General features: G+C 43.7%; 1 non-coding gene across 1 annotated transcript; it reads right to left on the bottom strand.

Moving 5' to 3' along the window:
• Window positions 1-3,515: 3,515 nt before the first annotated feature.
• Window positions 3,516-3,624, bottom strand: LOC118580940. Its single transcript, XR_004944597.1, has one exon. It is a non-coding gene; the product is annotated as a U6 spliceosomal RNA (small nuclear RNA).
• Window positions 3,625-4,157: the final 533 nt, after the last annotated feature.

The raw sequence follows: 4,157 nt of genomic DNA on the forward strand, positions 1-4,157 counted from the left end.
TTTGATTTCATTAATAAGAACTTTTAAGATTCCTGCTACAGAGAAATGTCACACGTTTATTCCCAAGACTACTGCTCTTTTTTTTTTTTTTTTTTTTTTTAATTTTATGTGCATTGGTGTTTTGCCTGCATGTATGTCTGTGTGAGGGTGTCGAATCTCCTGGAACTGGAGTTACAGACAATTATGAGCTGCTATGTGGGTGCTGGGAATTGAGCCCAGGTCCTCTGGAAGAACAGCCAGTGTTCTTAACCATTGAGCCATCTCTCCAGCCCAAGATTACCTCTTTTTTTTAGGGGTGGTGAGGGAGATGTTTTGAGATAGGGTTTCTCTCTGTGTAGCTCTGGCTGTCCTGGAACTCACTATATAGACCAGATCTACCTGCTTCTGCCTCCTGAGTGCTGGGATTAAAGGTGTGTGCCACCACCACCTGGCTAAGACTACTGCTCTTGATGGGACAATTATGTTATCCATTCACGTACTGACTACCCTTGCCAGTGAGTTAGCAGAAAACTCAAGGAATAGATCACCCATTTACCTATTGGTTAGAAGGGTGCTTTGGAAAATGAAAAGATATAATGGCTTTCGCCTTTTCCCATCATTGTGGCAGGGATCCTAACCACAGCTGGTTCATTCTCTGCATGAGAGGGTTAACCCAAGGGCTCATCAAGGCAGCAATTTGTAGGCAGAGTTTCTCTGTGTCCCAGCAGCCACTTCCTAATAACTACACTGAGCATTAATATTAATTATAAATGCTCAGCCAATAGCTCAGGCTTGTTTCTAACCAGCTCTTACAACTTAACCCACTTCTATTAATCTATGTGCTGTCCCGAAGATTGTGGCATTTACTTCTATCCCATTTTGTGTGTCTGACTCATTCTTTGTCTGGCTGATGACTCCTCTGACTCCATCCGTCTTCCTCCCATCATTCTCAGTTTGGCTTCCCTGACTAACTTTATCCTGTTCATCTATTGGCCAGTCAGCTTGTTTATTAAACCAAACCTATATTCACACAGTGTACAGAAGGATTATTCCACAGCAACAATTAATAAACAAATGCCTGTGACATATCAACAAAATAATGTGATGCTTCTAGATGCTAAATCAGATCAAAAGGCCCATGATGAAAATAGTGAAGAAATTTTAGATTGACTTAAAAGGTTAACTTAATTATAAAAAATATATCCAATGTGGATAAAAGAAAAAGAAAATTGTGAGAATAAAGTTATGATGGTCCATTTTCAATACACAAGTATGTTAGAGCTCACTCCTTAGTGGCACAGAAGTTAGTGTCCCTTCCTGTCACACAGGAGACTGCAGTTCAATTTCAGGTGGGGAAAGATGGCTCCCTGGTTAAGAGCACTGTTGCTCTTCCAGAAGACCTGGGTTCAGTTCCCAGCCCTCACGCCAGGTGGTTTCTATCCCTGTGACTCCACTTCTAGGGATCCAATATTGTCTTCTGGCCCCCACAGGCACTGCATACGCACGGTGCACTTACATACACACAGGCAAAGCTCTCAGATACATAAAAGAAAATAAAACATTTGCAGTTAAGAATGACAGTCCCGAGCCTGCTCAGTGCTACCACCATTGTCTGGGTTGGCACCTGACCTGACAAGACTATAGACCACCTTGGTTTCTCCACCCCGACTCTCTGCTATTAGTTTTTATGAAGGGGAAGGATGGTGCTGTTCCCCACAGAAGTGAATATTGTGGTCCAAATGGGCTGTTCTGGTATTGTATGTGAGAGGGAAGCAGAGGGACCTGGGGCTAGAGATCTGGGCCTGAGTTCTGCCACTTCTGCCGGAAACGAGCATGAGCTTGTGGGCCGCCGAATTCCAATTTCCTCATGGTTCCACGGGGAAGCTGTGGAGCCTACAGGCCTCACTCGACACCAAACCTGCTCTGTCAAGTGCTACACTTGAGGAAGCTGAGTGAGACCTAGGCTGGAAAAGGGCAAATGGTACTTGACAGAGCTCCTGTGTTTAAAGGAAACTATTGCTGTGGAACAGTCTTTGTACCCTGTAAATATGTATTACTCTCACTGGTTAGTAAAGAACCGACTGGCCTGTGGCTGGGCAGGAAGAGATTGGGCGGGAGAGCTGGACTAGGAGGACTCTGGGGAGAAGAAGGGCAGAGTCTGGGGAGTCACGAGCGAGATGAAGATGAAGCAGGAGATGAACATGCCGTGCTGGAAGAAGGTACTGCCACATGGCAGAGGGTAGATAAAAAATATGGGTTAATTTAAGTTGCAAGAGCTAAGTCAGTAACAAGCCTAAGCTACTGGCCAAGCATTTTTAATAATAATAATAACTCTCTATGGTTATTTGGGAGTGGCTGGAGGGATAGAGTTGACTGGAGGTCCAGACAAAAATCTCCACCTATAAACTACTGCACAATGTGCAGTGGAAAGGCTATGTCTCAGGGTGTGGACAGCTGGTTTCCTAATTCTCACCTACTGTTTTCTCTGCCTTCCTAATGGGACCCTGGTTTTATTTAGGTGGAAATCTAAATAAATACATAGGGATTAGGGATTTTAGCTCAGTGGTAGAGCGCTTGCCTAGCAAGTGCAAGGCCCTGGGTTCCGTCCTCAGCTCCGACAAATAAATAAATAAATAAATAAATAAATAAATAAATAATAAAATAATAAATAAATAAATAGGCATCCTACCATAAACTAGTTTCTTTCTTTCTTTTTTCTTTTTCCTTTTACCCCTTTTTGATCATGTGAGTGTGTGGAGGCTAAATGTAAACCTAGGATGTTGGCCTTTTTTTTTTTTTTTTTTTTTTTTTGAGATAGTGTCTCCTACTGGCCTGGAGTTTGCCAAATAGACTAGGCTGGCTGGCAGTAAGCCCCAGAGTTCTGCCTATCTCTGCCTCTTCAGTACAGTGATGACAGGCATGCACCATCCCGATGCATTTTTTTTTTTTATTGTGAGATCAAATTCAGGGCATCAGGCTTGCTTGCATGGCAAATATTTCTACCTCTGAGCCACCTACACTTTACGCTCTGAGATTAGACCTCTCACTGAACCTGGAACTCACCAATTTGACCAGACCAGTTGGCCAGCCCACCCCAGAGTGGGACTGTGGGTACACTGATATCACTGGCTTTTTATGTGGGCACTGTGGATCGAACTAAAGTCCTCATGCTTGACCAGCAACAACTTTCCCAAGGAAGCCAGCTCCCTAGCTCATCCACCTTCCTTCCTTCCTTCCTTCCTTCCTTTCTTCCTTCCTTCTTTTCTTCCTTCCTTCCTTCCTTCCTTCCTTCCTTCCTTCCTTCTTTTCTTCCTTCCTTCCTTCTTTCCTTCCTTCCTTCCTTCCTTCCTTCCTTCCTTCGTCTTCTTCTTCTTCTTCTTCTTCTTCTTCTTCTTCTTCTTCTTCTTCTTCTATAAGATAGAGTTTCATCATGTAGCTTTTGCTGGCCTGGAACTCCATATGTCGACCAAACTGGTATCAAACTCAGAGCTCTTCATGCCTCTGCTTCCCAAGTGCTGGGATCCAAAGCATGTGCCACCATCCAGAGCCATACTTCTTTTGCTGCTGTCTTCCTTGCACAGGGGCCATGCTAATTTTCTCTGTACTGTTCCCCTTTGAATACATGTGCTGCCGAAGCAAGTGCACCATACTTCTTTTGTGTGAGAGAACATTAAGCCCCCTCTGTGGAATAGGTCCTCTGGTTTCAGGCTTCTGTTTCTAGAAAGGCAAGAATGATACACACCCATCCTAAAGATATTAAAGGCCTAAAAAGCAGTGTTTGGGAGCAGAGTTAGGAAATAGTCCTGGTAAGGGGCCAGACAGTGACTATTTTAGGCTTTGAGAGGTGTACAGCCTCTGTTACCACCACCTGACACTTGCATCTTGCACAAGGGACCACGGAACTGTAAATAAAGGGGCGTGGCTGTGCTCCACTAAAATATTACATATTCACACTGAAATTGGGAATTGCTATAATTTTCACATGTCATGAAATACTACTCTGCTTTTGACTTTTTAAGCAGAAACTTGCAGACCACACTAAACCAGGATTTGGCCATGGCTGGAGTTTGCTAACCAACATTATATAGAATACAGCTCCTCGGGGATCAAGCAAGGATCGAGCAATGGCGCCTTTATTGTTCGTTTGTTGTTGTTCGTATGCTTCTTTTTCACTTTCT

This window comes from Onychomys torridus, chromosome 3, assembly GCF_903995425.1.
Source record: "Onychomys torridus chromosome 3, mOncTor1.1, whole genome shotgun sequence".
Classification (NCBI taxonomy): Eukaryota; Metazoa; Chordata; class Mammalia; order Rodentia; family Cricetidae; genus Onychomys; species Onychomys torridus.